The sequence below is a fragment of the Phasianus colchicus genome, chromosome 3, assembly GCF_987193195.1.
Source record: "Phasianus colchicus chromosome 3, bPhaCol1.hap1.1, whole genome shotgun sequence".
Lineage (NCBI taxonomy): Eukaryota > Metazoa > Chordata > Aves > Galliformes > Phasianidae > Phasianus > Phasianus colchicus.
The window spans coordinates 87,381,378-87,401,168 of record NC_143438.1 but is presented as its reverse complement, the minus strand read 5'-3'; the positions used below and the strand labels follow the sequence as shown (position 1 = coordinate 87,401,168).

At 42.9% G+C, this 19,791-nt stretch overlaps 1 protein-coding gene across 3 annotated transcripts in view; it reads left to right on the top strand.

Moving 5' to 3' along the window:
* Nucleotides 1-19,791, top strand: part of ST3GAL1 (ST3 beta-galactoside alpha-2,3-sialyltransferase 1) — a 71,590-nt gene that overhangs the window by 25,132 nt on the left and 26,667 nt on the right. Inside the window, exon 1 of one of the 3 annotated variants that reach the window (XM_090138026.1) lies at nt 18,070-18,757. The exons of 1 other annotated variant lie outside the window; for it this stretch is intronic. The gene's annotated coding sequence lies outside the window, so the exon portion shown is untranslated. Of the gene's footprint in view, nt 1-18,069; nt 18,778-19,791 lie in introns of those variants that run through there. One more of the 3 variants, XM_031591250.2, reaches the window with a different exon arrangement.

Sequence of the window (19,791 nt, the reverse complement as noted above, 5' to 3'; positions counted from 1 at the left end):
GCCAGGACCCTGAGCTTTATCTCTCAGGCTTGGTCAAATAAAAGTAAGTTGGACTTCTGAAGAAATAAGGCTTTGAGAGAATTTTGTAGGATTGGATTTTCAGCTGGCACAAAGGATTTGCCAAGACATCTGAGTTTAGCATTTTTTCTTTCATCAAGGATATAGTCTGTTGACTTTGCTGATTCTTTCCCCCGTTCATGTGTTCAGTTCCAATCTGGCAGCAGGAACTGGAAGGCTCACATCCTTGTGCATTAAACAGGATGCAGTGCCTAATTATTATCTTGATTAAATTTTGTGATTAAGTGGTCTGTAATTGTCTGTAGGCTCAGACTTTCCAAGAGATTACTCAGAGCTGCGCTGACTGATCATCTGGTCAGGGCTGAGGTAGCCATGCATTGATTAAATCTTACTTGAAAAGGAAATGGCACACATCTCTACACTAACTTGAGCTCAGTGGAATTTTGTTATATTTGTCTTTGGTGAGTAATATGTACAAGTCTATCAAGTTCAAAGCTAGATAGGTAATAAGTGTTGAGGAAGAATGTGTGGAGAGACGCATGTGTGATGTTTTAATGACTCCTTGTTTAATTTCAGAAGAGGAAGAAATAGCAGTTTACTGATGGAAAATGCACACAAAAAAAACCTCTAGAGAAATAAATAGATGGTAGCCACTTCCTCTTGATGATATAGCTACAGAATGTTTAAAGCTAGGGAAGAAGCAATTGTAGGTGTGTTTAAGTTGAAAACACTGGTTTTGTATCCTCTCAGGATAAATTATTCAAAGTTTTGTTCCTTTAATATGCTATGGCATTTTGCTTATTAATAAGAATAACAACAGTGGTCATTTTAACAAAGAATATGCAGTTTGGATATGCTTATTCTTTTCAAGCTCTATCAGCTGGGGCTTAAAGGCTCGAATATCACCCAACAATAACAGTGTGGAGATGCAGTTCACTGGGATAAAAAGTACAGAGCAATGCAACTTGACAGGCTGAGTCCTAAAGGGCAGCAGTCTTGGATCCAGTAGTCTCTCTCATTTTGAATAATTGCTGTTCAACCTTAAATTCAACATCTATTGCTGAGTACAGGCACATTTGCTCTCCCTAGTGACCCTCTATAAGCAAATGTGCAATACGGTTTTATTACATGGAGCGCATTTTGCACAAGCTGTTTGCTTTACAGAATTAAATAAAGGCAGACAAAGGACAGTCAATACGATTGTTTTGCCTTCTTGCATTTAAATGCTCTATCCTAGGCAGTTCAATAGCAAGCCAGGAGAGTACTGTGCTGTCTAAATGGTTTGCACAGAGAAATTCACCTTTGAGGAAAAGCTCACAGGAGCACCGAAATCAAGGGGTTACTTCTCTGTAGGCCAGCAATGCATTCAGACCAGTGCCTTCATCTCAGCAGCCAGTTGTGATTGATGGCCTTTGAGGATTAGGTTGACTGAGGAAATCTCAGCCAAAAAAAATTGTTTCCAAGATGGAATGGCCAAGCAGTGGCCAAGCTTTGATTTTACTGCCAATGCAGAATTTGAAGAGTGAAACCATATTTGTGGCTGTGACTGAAAGACCTTCTGGGAGTTATTTTGAACCCGTGCCATGAATTTATGAACTAGAAACATTTTTCAGTGCACGGAAAAGAGGATGTCTCAGACTAGCATTTGCCTTGGGGAGGGGTTGATAACGGTCTTGTCTTTGGGCAGAGCCTTCAGTGGGGCAGGTGCCTCTTCAGAGCAATTAAAAATAAAGGCATCTGGTGCCTCCCTTGTCACGATGACAGCACACTGCACTATTGTGGATGGACATTAGGAGCCACTTCAAGTGCCAGCAAGTGCTTTATTGGTTGTGCTAATGATTCTTGCACTGTTAGGTCTCCCTACTAGGAGCATATAAGGCTAAACAAGCAGAAAGGCTCATGTGTTCAGCTCCTGTCTTTGAGAGCTGTGAGCAAAGAAGGGTTAAAGCATCCCAAAGCATGGAGAAGAGGCTGTGATATTGTTACCATAAAATCCTTGTTCAGATCTATAGATGCAGCACAAGCCCCTAAGTTCTAAAGTCTTATTGTTATTGATAATCTAGTACACATTGATGTTGTTTCTCACCCACAGCCCTGCCCCACCTTGTACTATATATTATATATATATATAAATAAAATACAACTGTACTTTGTACAGTGATAAGGTAAAGTCAAACGGAGGCACTATAAAATATGTTTTGTTTATGTTTGATAGCACTGCAGGAAAGTAGGGGTAAATTCTGAAATATTGATTTGGCATTCAGAGACCTGTAATTGGGTGTTTTGAGAGCCTTTAACTCAGGGATATGAACACTATATGACAGGCATTCACACTGTACAACTACACTTTCCTGTTGCTGTTGCAGAGAATAGCAGAGAGAAGCCAGCAGTACTCTGCAAGAAGCCCTTAGCTGCTGCAGGTCTGCTGGTGGCGCAAAGATAAGAGTCCCAGGGATCAAGTTCCCATATTGTGCCCAATACAGGGGCACAGGGTGCAGGATAAGAGCTGTTGTGGAGCATTTTCTGAGAGTTTGACCCCAGGTGTAGGCATAGCTTGAGCAACTGGCTTTGTCCTGAGCGAAGAAAGGAGGGGGTGATATGTAACATCAGCGCGTGGAGTGTGTGATCTGGCAGAGGAATGCTCTCTGCTGACATTCATGAGATAAGTAAAAACGAAGCATTACCCACAGCAGAATGAAATGGAAGCTAATGCAAAGGTGGTTGGGGGAGTATAAATGGACTTTTCTCTCAGAAAGATGGGTAATTGGTAACCCAGACTTTCAGGACACTGTCTGACACAATTTGATAACTGATTGTGGTCTGTAGAAATTTTCTTGTTGCTCAAAAGCTCCCAGTTCCTATTGTCTCAGCAATGTGCTGTTAGGACAGGTAGAAAGACTGCTTTCCAAAAATAAATGGATGTTATGCAATAAGCTTAGTTACGTTAATAACTAAAAGACAGATGTACTACTTACTATCAGCTTTAAAATCCAGGCAGGCAGTCATACTGATGATTATGGATTTTTTTTCCCTGTTCTTATATAGGGAAACGTGCGGGGAATGGAAGAACTCAGTATTTAGCATTCTACTTTTGGTTCTATATAGCAGCTTGATAATTGATGCCAGATCATGGTACGTGCTGCTCACAGCTTTTCTGCTGACTTTGGGCTTTGAACCAGATCTAGGAAGCCACATCAGAAATCATTCTCAGGTCCTCTGCTCCATGCAGGGTGAGATTCTTGCAGGACCTGCTTCTGGCATTGTCAGTGAAGTGAATGGAATAGATCTGGATAGAAGATGCCCATCTTTGGTCTGTTACTTCCTATTTTTTCTGTCCTAATTATGTTGAATATAGGAAGTGTCCTCCACCTAATGTCCAATATTGTAAGCATGAGATATCTTAAAATACATCCTGAGTTTTAAAAAGGGAACACTGGATTAAACAGCTGGTGGAAATCATTTACAACGCTCATCCAGTTTTAGTTAGTCTTGGTGCAGGCTCAAGATACAATCACAAATCCAATTGAGAAAAAATGTCTATGTTTGTTTTCAGTCGATAAATCCTTCCCCTGCTCTCTGGGTTATTCACACACTGTGCCTGTGTTAGACAGTTAGTTTGATGTCTAAATTGGGAGGCTGGTAAATGAGAGGGCAAGGGGAGCCAGCGGAGGGGGAGCCTCGATATGAGAGTTGCCCAGCAGAAGAGTTTGACTTTGAAATTACAAGTGTGAGTTGAACATTTGAGATGAATCATAGAATCATAGAATCATTTGAGTTGGTCACGTAAAGGTCAGCTAGTCGAACTCTCCTGCAACAAACGGACACCTACAGCTAGATCAGGTTGCTCAGAGCCCCATCCAGCCTGACCTTGAACATCTCCAGGGACAGAGCTATCAACTGCTTCTCTGGGCAACCTGTTCCAGTGCTTCACCATATTACTGTAATAAAATCATTCCTTGTAGCCAGTATAAATCTCCACCCTTCTAGTCTGACATCCTTTCCCTTTGTCCTATCACAAACAGACCCTGCTGGAGAGCCTCTACTTTCTAATCTGACGCACCTTGACTGCAATGGATAATACCTGCTGATTTCTATCAGCAGTGTATGTGTTTCATTATATGTATATATGTAAAAAACGCACACAAACTGGGCTTCTCTGATGAGCCATAACTAAACTTTTGTAGGCAGCACAGACAAGGAAGTCGTGAAAGTCAAAGCCCACAGCTAGGCAGCACCAACCATACACAATAGTGCTTCTAATACTCTTCTAGGCCATCTAGGTTTGGCTCTGGATGGCTTTGTTTCCAGTACAAACATTTTTTTCTCATTCTCTCTCCTTGCTTTTGAACAGATGGCACTGAAGAGCTTTTACCTTTTTCCCCATATTTTTTAAGCTCTCCCTGCCTTTCCCAGCTTGCATCTTGTCATGGATGATGCCCCTGACCATTCAGTCCTACGCTAGCAAGCTTGCTTCTCCAGAAACCAATCTGTTACAAGGTTTCCAATAAATAACCCTTTCTTCTGCCTCAGGCAGCCCCCCTTACCCTGCTCAGTCCTGCAGGAGACACAGGGATGGAGCAGACGCACACTTTGCAGTGCTGTGGCACCTGCAGCCCAGGCTAAATGACTGATGGCAAGGCCAGCTGAAGCAACACAGTGTTCCCTTCATCGAGCTGTTCTCACCTGGCATCTTGGAGCTGATTGTATTGGCAGGGGCCATTGTGTTTTTTTTCTCTCATCTTTGTCTTGTTTGTTTAATGGTAAATTAGAGCAGGGAAGCATGCCATCTATTAGGCTATAAATGCTGCTGAGTGTTTTGGCTTTGTGCTAAATAATTGTGCGTTTTATTGCTATTTACACATTCATTTTCTTGGGCAATAAAATGCAAGCTGCAGTCCCTGGTACTTTTTCTGTCTTCTGTATGTATCATGATGGCCACGTAGGCTTAAGCAGCATCATGCAGCCTGCTGCCATAAATTCGCTGTTATTTGAGCAGGTCTAACATTTATTTATAATTAAAGTCAGGGACCTTACATAGTAATGCCAATTATTGATTTTTTTTTTCTTTAAGGAAAAGAAATTACTTTTTTCCTTATTACTACCATAGCAATCCAGTCAAGTAGCAGTGGCTAATCTTGTCCAGGGCTGTGGGAGAAAAGGCTCTTGGAAGCTGGTGATAAAGTTACAAAAGCAACCTGTGAACCCTTAGCACTGGGGTCAGTATAGGCTGACAATATTGTACTGGGGAGGTAGTAACCAAAATGAGCATCTCTGATGGTAAATGTCAGTGCAGACAGGTGGCAATGGGAAAGCTCTGCTGCAGTCACTCAAACCACAAGCCTGTGCAAGTGGCAGTGGGTTTAGATGTCCCATGGCAGGACATGTCCCAGACTCCTGATAATTTAGCATTTGCTAGGCTTGACTGCACAGGGGACTTTCTTTTGAGGGTTGGATGCAGCTCTTGCATGCACTGCAGTGAAATACGGTTGAATTGGAGAGGAGCCATGCACACAGGCACAGAGCTGCATATTGGGACCAAAGAAACATTAAAATCATAGAAATATTGAATGGCCTGGGTTGAAAAGGACCACAGTGATCATCTAGTTTCAATCCCCTGCTATGTGCAGGGTTGCCAACTGCTAGACCAGGCTGCCCAGAGCCACAGCCAGCCTGGCCTTGAATGCCTCCAAGGATAGGGCATCCTCAGTCTCTCTGGGCAACCTGTTCCAGAGTGTCACCACCCTCTGTGTGAATCATCTAGTCCAGCTCGTCAGCTCACTCCCACCATTTCCACTAAGTCAAGTCTCAGTGTCACATCAACACATTTCTTCAACACCTCCAAGGACAGTGACTCCACCACCTCCCTGAGCAGCCTGTTACAATGCCTGACCGCCCGTTCAGAGAGAAAATTTTTCCTAATAGCCAACTTAAACCTCCCGTGATGCAACTTAAAACCATTACCTCTTCTCCTATCATTAGTTACCTATCTGCCACAAACCTCAAGCGCATTAAATGACTGCAGTGAGTGCAAAGGCCAGAGTTACTTATTGATCATCATGCAGCTGTTTAATGCCACTCAGGTTTTGTGATCTTCTAGGTACATGTTTTCATTATGCTTTTGTTTTGTCCAGGACTATTAGGGTTCTTCTCCTTTTGCTTGCTCGTCGGGAAGACAGCTCCATTATAATTTCTGAGTTGGCTTGGTATTTCTGCACTCATTTAAAGATGCCTGGCCAACTTGAAGTAATGGGCACACCTGTCGAACCACAGGCTTTGCATATCAGGGCAAGGCAGTTTTGAGATGGGACTTTGTGTGCATTCAGTCAGCCATGTATTATGGGCTTGAGGCATCACCCATAGGAACCTTACCCTCTTACATTACTGATGGGTGCCTGAGCAGCAAATTCCTCTCTGTGGGCTCAGCTGGGGCTGCAAAAACTTCTTCATCCCTTTTGCTGTGACAGTGACAAATGGGCGAGTTAACTCCGTGTTTTCTTTTACAGCTGTTTGTAAAAGCTTTGCGGAGTGCAGGGTTGAAGAGGGTACCTGCAATAGCAGCCAAGGAGAGAAAGAGAGCTGATTCCAATTCCTCTCTCCTTTGTTCTGCATTTAGCTTTGAAGAGGGTTTTACTCTGGTTAGAGTTTGCTTTGGTTCAGCCTCGAAGGAATTTGGACTGTGGGTAGATGCGTGTATAACTCCCTGCATCCTTGCATGCAGCAGCACGTCCCACCTAAGGGTTAACTCCAGCTGTAAGCTGTCAGCATGGCTGTAAGCTTGCTCTCAGACCCTTCCTGCTCCCAGCTAATCCTAACAAATCCGCTTTTCTTATGCATTCTCCTCTTTCCTCCACAACTGTGGGGTAGAAAGAAGATGGAGCTAAAGGAAACTTATGGAAACACACTTTAACTATTTTGTTATGTGCATGTAAACAAAATGAATCTCCCTCCAGGTTCAGCAGCCTCTGATATCCGTATGGGCTACGTACATTTGGCTGTGTCCTTCCCAGTTGGCTGCAGTTATTAAAAGTTATTAAAATGTCATATCCTGTGAATGAGGCAAGGGATCCAAGGCTGAAGCTGTTTCCCAGAGGAGTGTTCTTACTCCTTGCCCCTTTGCATCACTGTGGGGGCTGCAGTGTAGCCTCAGCAGCAGATAGCTGCTCACCAGGACATAGAATGAGAGAATCATTCAAGTTCGAAGGGACCTTTAAAAGTCATCTGGTCCAACTCCCCTGAGATGAACAGGGACAACTATAGAGTACCTGTCCAGCCTGACCTTGAATGTCTCCAGAGACGAAGCGTCCATCACTTCTCTGGGCAACCTGTGCCAGTGCTTCACCATCCTTATCATAAAAAAATGTTTACCTATATCCCTTGGATTGTTACCATCATTTTTGTGGCCCTCCTATAGGTGCAGTCCAACAGGTCCACATCTCTCCTGTACTGAAGACTCTGCATCTGGTCACAGTACCCCAAGTGAGGTCTCACCAGCACAGAGTAGTGGGGCAGGGTCACCTCCCTTTGATCTGCTGGCCACGCTTCTTTTGCTGAGAAAAAAAAAAATAACTTGGAATGGCAGAACAAGTTAGACAAACATCTCACAAAATGACTATATGTCACTGGCTGGTTCCGCCTTTACGCCTCGCCCAGCTGAGCCTCCTTCATTTCTATGAACGAATGTCCAGAACCAAAGCCAGACTGTCTGCGTTCTGGCCAAATCAAAGGGCCAGCCAGGAACTGCACCTCGCTGTGCAACTGTGAGGGCAAAAGCATCCTCCTTGGCTGCTTTTCTGGGTGGTGGAAATGACTGAATGTATTTGTAAAACTCAGGTGAGGTAATTCTGCCTTCATATTCCGTGTGCTGTCACCATGAGCCCTGGTGCTGCCTGTCTCCCACACTTTCTTCACTGTTTCTCATACAGATCAGCAATGCACCAAATCTGCCGTGCATGTAAATCGGAGCAGGGTTGATGGAATTAAGTAGGAAGCACAGGAGGCAAGAAAATGAGAAGAATTTCTGTCAGTTGCAAGTTTGGAAATGTCTGTGCAATGGTGATGCTGATCTCTAGGAAGGAGGTTTTTTAAACGAACAGCTGGGACCTGCGGGTATTTACTGTTTGGATGAGAACAGCCTGGTAGCAGTAACTGCCCATTGCTGGATGAAGCTGTATGTTGTGAAGCTGCTGGGCTGGGAGCTCTTGACCCCTCTTAGATCAGCTTGGAAACAGCAATGCCCCTGAGCCAATGCTGTGTTTCCTGCATAAATCATCATTCATCAGTTCTCCTGTGGGAATTTATTAGGATTGTTTCTGGGATTTTATTCTGGAGACGAGGAGACTCTGAGGGTAACTTAAAACTCTCTACAACTCCCTGAAGGGAGGTTGGGGAGTTGGGGCTTGGCCTCTTCTCCTGGATATCAGTGATAGGGCAAGAAGTGGTGGCCTCAAGTTGTAGGGAGGTTCAGGTTGACATTAGGAAGAATTTCTCCTCAGAAAGAGTGGTGAGGCATTGGCACAGGCTGCCCTGGAGGTGTTCAAGAGACGTGTTGATATGTCACTGAGAGACATGGTTTAGTGGGCATGGTGGGGATGGGTAGGTGGTTGAAGTAGATGATCTAAGTGGTCTTTTCCAACCTGAGTGATGCTGTGATTCTATGAAATTCTGTTTGCAGTGATTTCCTTCTCACATCTGAGTGAGAAAGACATCTTAAAAAAAAAAGGGATTAAAAATTTATCATACCTATTTAAAGCCAAGCCACGCAGAACAGTGTGTTTTCAGGAATTCACAGTATATACAATTCCTGGCAAATCCTTGAGAAATTTTAATTAAAGGTGAAATGACTTTTCTTTTTCCTTTGCTTAATTGAGGCCATACAAATAAAGATCCTGTAGCTCCCACTTGCAAAGCAAACTTATTGACTTGAATTGATTGCTCATTTAAAAGCAAACCCAAAGCCCCAGGCCACTGCTGTGGTTGCAGAGACCCTTATTTTCCCTTACTTTTTAGTGCTGTGCCCATTAAAACTTGCCTGGAGCTTTAATGCTAGATCAAGTGGTGACATTTTTGTAAGTTCCATTTTCAATTACACTTTTCATGGGAGTGAGAACAGGAGCCCTGAGACCCCACTTTGACTGCAGTAGCCTTTCCTGGTCTGAAACATCCATCCTTCTTTTGGAAGCAAGATTACTTTTTATTTCTGTTGGAAACTTTTGTGCACAGTAGCAATATTTGTGTAGCTTCTGTGTTGCATCCCAGATGGAGCTTGCTTTTAAGCCTTTCATTAGGTGATGCTCATGCATTCACAGCTCCTGGAAGCTTCTCAGTAGGTTTGACATTTAGAATCATAGAATCAAAGAATCATTAAGGTAGAGAAGGACCTCTAAGGTCATCTAGCCCAGTTGTCCACCTGCCACCAATGTTGCCCAGTAAACCATGTTCCTTACTACCACATCTACATGCTTCTTGAATACCTCCAGGGACAGTGACTTCACCACCTCCCTGAGCAGTGTTTCCCTTCCTCTTCATGTCATTGACAAAAAGGGAAATTTCCAGCATCTGGCCTGCTACGGCTTTATTTCTGAGTAGAATCATAGAATCACAGAATGGTTTGGGGTAGAAGATCATTTAAGATCATTTAGTTCCAACCACCCTGTTTTAGGCAAGGACACCTCCCACTAGACCACGTTGCTCAAAGCCCCTGGGAAGTGGCTTGGAGCAGGATGTGGCTGGCAGCACTGCATAGGGTGAGAGCAAGGCGCTGATGCCATATGTGCAAAATGGAATTAGTGATCATTTCCTTGTGCTAAAATTTCTGCTTTTTTTCTAACTCAATGGCCTATAGTATGATATTCAAGGTTCAGAATTTCAGTACTAAATAAATGAAATTTTTCTCTGTTAATTATTTCTTCATGGGACATACTTTGAATTTCTCTTTGAACCAGGAATCCCTTAAATATTCTAGGAGCGCTGGCTACATAGCTACCTTAGTACTCTCTCTTTTTATGTTTTAACCATCCAAGTAAGATAAGTGGAAAAGATGCCATAGTTTTGTGCTCATCTGTATGTATTTCTCCAGGATGCAATTATCAGCATCCACATACTTCAGTATTAACATTTTTAATACATTTCAGGATGCCCAGTCGAGCTGCCGTATATGCAGTTCTGATGTATGCAAATCCATTTTGCATGCAGCTCTTGACATATTTTCATATGCAGGATTACGGGAAGCCTTTTCTGTGCCACTCTGATGTATGCTAATCTTTGTTTCCCTACAAACACTTAAAAAGTCCAGACAAAAAGACAGAATTTCTTTCCTGAAATAGTGTTTTCTCCAACCAGGCTGGCAGACAATCCAGAGCAAAGCTTCCACTCACAGAACATCGTAGGTGCTTATTCAGATTGCCTGCCTCGGGCATCTGCTTCTATCCAACAGGTATTAGAAACAGCCTGAGATCTGGCAGTCCTCTGGACAAAAGGCAGCCTGAGTCATTCATTTCTTTCCTGTCGTTGTAGATGTAGAGCAGAAACTGGCCTGGGAAGATTATTGTGCACAGAGGCTGGATGATGTGTGAGCACAGTGCGCATGGATCCAAATAGGTCAAGTGCTCCTCTTAGGGATGTACAAATGATCGATCAGTTTAAAAGACCTGCATAATGGCTTTGTAATTCTGGCTCGTAGCACGGTGTATTAATTACCACGTGCATTACTTATCTCTGTTATATGTTTTTAAATGTATTATTTATTGATTCCTTAGAAAACTCCTATGACTGCCAGTCTCTCAGAGGCATGCACAGTAAATGGAAAACTAAACATTTTAATTTGTATTTTCTGTATCTTGCATAGGCTGACAAGTTCAGACTGCACAGATGCTAAAACCACTCCAAATTTTATTGTGGGCTGGCCAACACCGTTGCCTTCACTAGGCTGAATTCAAATCCCACGTTAATGAAGGAGCAAATCCCTGTGGTTCTATTAGACCTTCTCCAGCATGAGTGCAGTGTGTTTGATGAATAAATGTTCAACACAGAGCTGCACTGGTCGGTGTCATTGATTCTAAGACATAGGCTGTTGGTTTGACAAGGAGCCCTCAGTGTACATGCAATGAGTTAATGAGCCTGCAGTGCCAAAAACCGTTCAGTAGTACTTCCAGACAGAAATTCCAGAGAAGACAGTGAGAGATGCTTGGGCTTGAAAACATATTTCCTAGATTTGGGGGATTATTGACAATACTATTATCATTATTATCTAACCTTTCTCTGGGTTTAGAATTACAGTGCTCAGAGGCATTCTGCAGCATGTTAATCACACTATTAGTGTCAGAAATCAAGATTCTTCACAATATATTCCTTGCAGCATCTTACACGAGCAATTGTATTTGGACTCACATCCATTTCCCTTGGTATTAACGAAGAAACAGCCTGCTGACTGTTGGGAGCTGGTGACTATTTGGGGCTGGATGCACGTAGACAAATTAACAAAGCACGTGCTGTCAATGTGATTGAATTCTACCTTTAGTTTAGAGTGTTCCATAATCTGAAGTAATCCTATATCCTCTCCTGTAATCCTATAAAACTGAAACTAATGCATGTACAGGAATTCTCTTCTACAATATTTTTAACTTGCCTCTATTTCTATTACTGCTGTTGCCACCATTAATTTGTCTTTTTGTACTTGGATTACCTGCCAGTAGCATTCTTACTGGTTCTGGAAAACTGATGCAAGATTCTTAAATATGGACAGAGAGAGAGAGAGAGAGAGACAGACAGACAGACAGACAGACAGAGAAAGAGAGAGAGTCAATACGTAGCGAAACCAAGAAAGAAAGAAAGAAAGAAAGAAAGTTAGGAAGGAGAGGAAGAGAGGAAATGAAGAAAGGAAAAATGTAGGAAAGAAATGAAGAAAGAAATGAAGAAAGGGAGAGTAGGACAAGCAAACTATTCTTGACAAGCTCCATGACGAGGATCCAATCATGAACTATTGAAGAATTGCACTTGGTGGAAATACACGTGAGTGTCCTGAAAATCCCTTTGACAGCTCCTGATCTCCCAAGCAAAAGCCAGCAAAGCTTGATCTCCGATTAAATACCACCTAATGGCATGCGAAAGATTTCAGAGTACAGAAACTCTCTGTCCACCGTGGTCTTTCTGTCATCAAAGGGTGTCAAACAGCAATTTTTAATTGGTCCAGTCTTCTGGTTGGATGTTTTTAAGCACTGTTACAAGTTGAACAATTCAGGGACGGATATTATGAAGGAATTTTAGGTTTGGATTTTCACTGTGGAGTTGTTGTATTTCTTGCCCCAGCTTTGGGCTCTTGGTGTGCCAGCCTGTATAAAGACAGCAGCAAAATCCCAGCCCAGCCCATTGGTGTGTATTGTCCCACTGCAGAATAGCCTTCCTAGTCCAGCAGTTTAATTCTGAGCCTGACCAGCATTGCAGACTGCAAGATGAAGAAGGAAAAAAATATTTTTGAGAGTTTCTGGTGATGCATTTTCTGTTTAAAACAGGTGTATGTGTGAAAGAAAATTTGGAATATATGAAAGAAAATGAGGTACCACAAGGGAAGCAGAGGTCCTGTTTTTGAGTCATACTGTATGCAGAAAGAAATAAGACTCCTCATCCAAAAATCACTTTTTAGTGGGATAATGTTGCTTCCTACAGCAGGTTCTTCCCCCTCTGGTTTCCATCACAACCCAGGTGAGACCTGGGAGCCTCCCACCTCACCCTTGGCCGTAATCACTGCTGCTCACAGTGTGGCTGGATGGCTTTTGCTCTGGTGCTCTCCTTTTGTTTTAAAGGTGCTTAAACTGAGGGTTCAGTCGAAGGAATGTCTCAGCAGTGAAGTTGCCTGTAGGGTAGAATTAATCGCCCATCTCAGTGGTCTCTCCCAGTTTATCCCATGGAATAGATACTCAGGGGCTGATCTGATCATGGTTTTATCTTCACAGTTGCAGTCACCTCTGTGTTTTCCAGTAGTAACTGGGACCCGAGGGGATGTCAACCTTAGACAGCTGGCATGCTCCTTGCAGCCTTCCCTTTCACCCCAAACCCAGTTTCACTCCTCTCAAGGATGAAGACCGGAGGCTGCAAAGAGATGACAGTAGGTCGTGTGCTGTTTATCAAAAAAGTGACAGGTTGATGGAATCCTGGAATGATTTTGTAGCATCAGCATCTTTTTCTTTTATTGGGATCAGAGAAGAAAGCAAACCCTTAAGATCATGGTGTATGTTTTCCTGAGCTATTTTTCATTTAGAGTCCAATCCAAGCTCTGCTTCTCAGAGCAGAATTTGTTTCAGACCTATTTCTGGCTCAGCAGCTCCCTGCTGTCCTTCATCCTTAAAAAGGTTTCATTTGAGCATCTGCCTTCCTCCACACTCAGTTCCCCATGATGACATCTGCCATAGACACAATAGATAGGGAAGAGCAGAGATGTTGTTCAGCCCTTCCCACAAGAACTGCAGTAGAGATTCCACTTCCAGGCACCTTAGTAACACTCCTGTTAAAAGTTGCTAAGATAAAGATTTATTTTGAGGTAGTATAGTGCAACTTCCCCACCCAAATTTCTGTTAATATTGTACACATCTTGCACAAAAAGCTGTTTGCTTACTCTGACCACACAGACCTGTTGTGCACGTAGGCAGGGAGGGCTCTGTTAGTATCAAGGAGATCTCTTATCTGCCTGGACAGCCCAAGTGTGACAGATAAGACACAGGTAATAATTTTTTTCAGATCACTAGCACCTAAATGCCATGCATTTATGCTCCATAAACCGCCTGCAGTTTTTTTCCTATTCACTGTGATGGATGAAACAGTGCCCAAGAACTGGCTTCAAATTCAAGAAATGCAGAGGAGTTGGTCTCTTGAAATTTGAGTAAAACAAATTTTTCTCGTAGCTTAAATGTTACCTAATGTGTAATTTTACTTTTTGTTTTCATTTAATTTTTTTTTTTTGTATTTTGTCTGTTTTCTTATAGGCAATGTTGATATGATTAGTCGCAGATACTCGAGGTGAGCATTTTAACAAATGTGAGCAGTATTATCAACGTGTTAGACAGAGTTTGATATTATGACCTTTTTGACAGCAGTGGTCAAACAGGCTTGTTCTTCACAGTGCAGTCAGAGATGTGGCAGGGGACTTACAGATCATTCTGTTACTGATTAAAACACAGGTGGGACTTGGAGCTGCTGTTCAGTGCACACAGAACAGGGGCACCTGTGTCACCCCTAAGGATGGGCAAGAGTTCTCAGTTTGCTCTGAGAAACAGAACACAGTTTGGTGTTAATTAACTTGTGGATGGAAAAGAACAAACTCGTGGAATCATAAGAGTAGTTTAAGTTGGAAGATTCTTCATGAACATCTAATCCAAATCCCCTGTCATGGACAGGATCATCTCTCACTACACCAGGCTGCCCAAAGCCCCATCCAACCTGACCTTGAATACTTCCAGGGATGGAGCATCCACAACTTCTCTTGGTAGTCTCACCACCCTCATGTGCCACCTGGTACTTTTCCAGAATAGCATCCTTGGCAGCTTTTGGTGGCAGAGACAGGGACACCTGTGTTGCTGGGGCATGGGCAACATCCCCTGGTGTTTGCATCCTTCGTGTGGTCCTTGGTTCCTTCTGAGCCTGATTATCTGGAGTTGGAGGAGATGGCCCAGAGGTCTTCCATGGGCTCCCAGCATTGTCCGTGTAAGGGAGATTCGTGTTTAGCTCTGAGGAGTTGTCAGGCTGTAATTGCTCAATCCATCTCACATAGCAAAAGCCTCATGCTCAGAGGTCTCTGGCAAGGTGTCAGACCAGTGAAGTGTTTCTAAATGTCAGCCAGCTGCTAGCAGTGGGAAGGAGCCAGCGATGAGCTGGGGCAGGGCAGACGAGCCCGTGGTTTGGAATAACAGTCCCATCCACTGTTCCTTTCCAGGATTTAGCACAAAACTGAGTTGAAAAATTACACGTTTTTCTAGGGACAGGCTTTCTGCTGTCCTGTGGTGATATCTTCCAAAACATTTGGGACCTTCATTTGTACAGTAAAGCAAGATTTCATTTTGCATCCTCATGGTGCATCCAAGGACACGGCTCTGAGACTCAAGGTTGGAAACATAGTTACTCAGGAGGTGTATGAATGGGAAAAAGTCCCAAAAAGACAGGAAGCATGCTTGAGGAAATACAGCTTGTGTTGTCAAAAGGCTTGATAACAAATATATTGTGAATGCAAAGCACCTCAGAACCTTTGAGATGTTCAAAGTCTGCATGGAAAGCTGGAAATGTCTCTATTCAGGGATGTTGCTTCTTGTTGCTTTTGTGCTGTTTTGACAAATGTCCTGCATATGGAAAATGTTGATGACATCAAACCAGATAAGTGTGTTTTATACCTAGGTTTTAATGTGGGTTGTGGACCAGGAGGCTGGATCCTGAACTGTCAGCATCAAATGCAGGCTGGCAAAGATCTCAGTGATGTGCTGGCAATTAGTACTTTCCTGCTAGCAGACAGGCTTTAGGAAGTGGTTAAACTCAACCATAAAAGGCCATTTACTTGGGGAGATGATTATTTTCATTACACTTTTTTTTTGTTTGTTTAAGACTAAGAAAAAAGTCAAGAAATGAAGCATTCTGCGAATTTTAATAGAACATAGAATCATTACGGTTGGAAAGGGCCTTTAAGATCATTAAATCCAACTTCAACCCATCACGACTATGAAATACTGTCTTTAACACACACTTGAATATTTCTAAGCATTTCTTTCATTTCTAAAATAATTCAGAATAATTTTGAAAAAGAATTTGCATGTTTAGAAACAAAAGTCGGGAGGAAGTGATATTATTGTAAGCAACATTAAGCACACAGGTTTGACCTCAACAAAATGCTACTTGCACAACTCAGATTATTTTCTGTCATTCATTCTTGAATGATATTTTCTGAAGATTTGTATTTCCAAAGAAATTACCTGTGGTGTGTGGCCAAAGTGATTTGAAATGACAGAGTAATTCACACTGCTGCTCTGACTCAGTGTTGTTAGGGGACAGTTGATCTGGATCCAGCAAGAAGGTGAGGCTGGGGCAGCACCATGCCTGGATCATAGAATCATTGAATGGACTGAGGTTGGAAGAGATATCAAAGATCATCTATTTCCCACCCCCCTGACATGGGCAGGATTGCCAACCACTAGATTAAGCACTAGATCAGGTTCTACTATCCCCAGATGCTTTTCCCTTGCACCCCATACTGTGCTCTATGCCACTAGGCAGGCAGAAAGGTGCTCTGGTGTTGGCTTATCTGGGTGGGTTTCACACCTGGAACCTGAGGCTGTCCTGGGATAGCCATGGATTCAGAGAGGGTAGCTCTTTTTCTGAGTCATTATTTCACATTTTCATCTGCCCTCGTGTCCCTGTGCTTGAGGAAGTGGGCTCTGATGGGCTGATGGCACCCTAAGATGAGCCAGGAAGCAGCCAGACAGGGTATTGTTTGGGCTTTCCCACCTGTCCCTGTCTCTTTGTGCTCCTTTGTGGCGTACAGGTGAGCTTTCTTCACATAACCTAACAAATGCAATGAGAATACATTGCATTTCTAGATGGATGTATTAAAAAAAAAGAATTTCCTGAAGGTCTTAGGAGTTTTGTTATTCTATCACATAAATTTGATTTTATTCACATTCCAAGTTGGCAAAGACCAAAGACTTTCTTCAGATTTTGCAATACAAATAAGATCTACCCTGGGAGGAAAAAAATGGTATTTATTTTCCTTCTTTCCAAAATGCAAAAAAAATGAGTACAGTCAATTGCAGTGGATTAGTCCCAGGATATTTTATTTCAGTTCATAAAACTTAGTAGACTAAGCTCTGTCTTCCTTTATGACCACAGAGTCACACTGGAACCACTCCTGCACTTGGAACCCACCACAAATGAATATGCCTTACTTTTGATCTTGCCTGAGAAATGCAATTTTGCATTTTCTCTGCATTGTATGCCACTGTCTGTTGTGAGTTCACTGCAGAATTAAATTATCTCAGCATGTCCAAGGATATTTTAAATGAGAACAAAGGTATACGTACGAAGCAGGAGGAAGTAGGGAGGAAGCAGGAGAAATCCAGATTGCAGATAAGACCCAGTAGCTTAAGATTGCTTAACCTGCTGACAACAGACAGAGGTAGGCACAGGCACAGTGCAGTTCAACCCCATTAAACTATCAGTGCATCATAGCTGAGCAGGGCTGGGCACGTCATTTAAACCTCCACATCTTAAATTCCCAGGAATTGTTCCTTGGTCCAATGCCAAAACGACCTGTTTGCAGATACGTGAATGTCAAGGTCGCAGTGAGTTGTGTTGATAAAACCATGTCTGGTTGCACGCTGCTTTTCTGCAAGAAGTTAAATTGACTAGTGCAAATAGTACAGGGAAAGAATCTAGAGTGGGGGTTGCAGGCACTAGCCCACATCAGCAGCAGAGGTAGGGCTGCTACTTTGGCATTGCCCAGCTCTTCTTGCCCAGTGAGTGGTCTCAGATGCATTAGAAGTCTCAGTGCGAGGAAGAAAGAAAATCCTGATCTCTGGGTTGGATCTAACTTGTGTTAAGAACAGAAAAAAAATGGGCCTCATCCAAGTCACAGCAAAGCCAATGAAAAGTTTTTCTATTCATTTCAGCATGCCTTTTCCTCAGGCCCTAAATCATATTTATAGTCCCGAGAGCCTTTTTGTCAGGATATATTTATATATATTTTTTCCTATTCTGAGTGTCCATAGGAAAGCATTCCTAAGGAAACGGAAACAGTCAGAATTAAAATAGAGTTTGTGGTGTGCATTTCCATGCTGGAGAAGGGCCGTGGGAGTTCTGCTCTTTTCTCACCTTCATCCCCTGCTATAACAGGTGGTATGATTACAGTTTGGAGTCACTGGAGTTCACTGCATAAACACAGCATCTTTTTTTTTTTTTTTATTCTAAATATAAGTTTCACCATAGATCAGTTAAAAAAAAAATGTAGTGAAATGGATGTTTATTGTTGAGGCTGCAATTGTGTTCTTTTCTGAACAATAACCCATTTTATAGGCTTTTCCAAGGAAGGTCCCCTCCCTCCTCCACTTAAAAATTACTGAATAACAGCAACTGTGTTGACAAACAGTGACTTGGCTCAACATTAACAGCAGGAGGAGTTCAACCCGCCAACATTGCAGCTTTTGAATTATCCGGCCCGTAAATGGAGAATCAATTTGCTTCTGGGACTTGGCACAGCCTGGGGAGGTTGGGGACTGTGTTTTTGTTTAGACTAGCAACTGCATCCATACCAGTAAAGCAAACAAATTTGGGACCGCTCTCTGGCACAGAGACCAACTGGTGTGGACAGGGCTGTTAAAATCCCATTCTTACTCTCCAAGGCATAGTGACCTCATCTCCATTGCCTTTTGGAATGTGAATCCCAAACTACCCAGGGAGGTCTCTGGTTAGCACCAAAACTCACTACAGTTCCCTTCAAAATATTCATTTTAGAGACAGACAGGATTTTAGAGGCACACAGGATTGCTCTCTGCAATATAATTCACTGCTTGAGCAGCCTGGGTTAATAAAGCCTTTCGTTGTCCAGGTTGACCTGCTTGTCAGCCTTGGTTGCATTTGTTTGGTCCAGGCAGCAAATAAATCTCAGGGCATTTGGCAAGCAGCAACTAACTGGGTGGCACGCACTGCCCATCACGGAGGAGAAACTTGGAGCAGAGCTGGGGTTCACAACCATGATCGAAGCTCCTGCTTTCAGGTTTGGCTTTACAAAACTCGGTAAATATTTAAACAACACCTCTAAAAAACTGTGCTGTATCTGTGACTAGTTCTTTGGAAAAGCAGTTTGGCCTTTAGGGTCTCCTTGCAGATCCCAAAGTGAAGAAGCAGCCTCTTTCCTTTGTCTGAAGGAGCCTCAGCTCGGGGGGTGAAATGGGAGGGATCCTACCAGGATTAGTTTAATATGGGAATTTCTGACAGATAACAGTTGCTGTTTTGCTCTTTCTTTGCTGGCTTGATGCCTGAAGCTAAGTCCATGAGATTTTATTTGCTGGTCTTTTGCTTTTTCACAAACTGCCCCTATTCTAATGCAGACTCTTCTCCAATTTTTTTCCTCATTTTTGTTGTTTTGCTTTTTTTTTTTTTAGTTAAGAGAATGTTGATTAAGCGATGGCACTTTAGAGGCCTTTTTTTTTGCAAAGATCTAAGTTTCAAAAAGCCACGCGACATCTTCTTCCCATGAAACAGTGGCATCGTGGGAGGAAGGGATCCGTTTTTCAGCTTTTAAAGACTTGGTGCTTGTTTAAACCTCCTATCTGGGCTGCTCACCAGCCCCCACTCCCTGCCTCTCTGCCTGGCTGGGATCTCAGGGGAACCTCTGAGATCAAAAGCTGGCTGTACCTAGCCTACCTTGGCAGTAAGAGGGAAAATAACAATAATCCTTGCAAAACAAAGGCCATTTATCCTTTAACTTCCTCCATCTGTCCCAGAATACACGAGCTGTTCTTGCTTAGCTTTCTCTGAACTGCAAATCCAGCCCCAATACTTAGGAAATGAAACTTGTTGGGGGAGAAAGAGAAAGGAACGAATTCCTCTTCCTTCCTGTCCTTCTCTCCTCTGTCTGGCGCTTTTTGTTCAGCTGGATCACGTTATGCATACTTGGCTTATCTGGTGGCTATCAAGGTCAGCCTAAGGGAATAAGGTGTTTCATTGCTATTCAAATGACTGACCTGTAATTCAAACAGGGCCAGAGAGCTGTGGCTGACTCAATATAAAGGGACTCAACATCCACAG